This window comes from Sinocyclocheilus grahami, unplaced genomic scaffold, assembly GCF_001515645.1.
Source record: "Sinocyclocheilus grahami isolate Dianchi unplaced genomic scaffold, SAMN03320097.WGS_v1.1 scaffold91.1, whole genome shotgun sequence".
NCBI lineage: Eukaryota > Metazoa > Chordata > Actinopteri > Cypriniformes > Cyprinidae > Sinocyclocheilus > Sinocyclocheilus grahami.
In genome coordinates, this window is record NW_015505270.1 from 124261 (window position 1) to 124560 (window position 300).

Here is a 300-nt window from a genome sequence, read left to right on the forward strand (position 1 = left end):
GATGCATTGTGTTCATTGTGTATTATAAATCATAATCTTAAAAGCTATAACCACAAATATAAGTTTAGTAAGTAAATATAATGCATTAAAACTGTTGTTATGATTACTCATGAGATGGTACAACATATTATAAAGTTTGTTTATAATACATTATGCATTCATTATAATGCCATAAGAATACTCTTATAATGTGTTTTAAATACGGGCTTCATAGAAAGTGTTAGCGTTAAGTTTAATCGATAATGTACTGCTTCACTGATGTTAAATATACAATATATCCTTATACAAATGAAAAAAAAA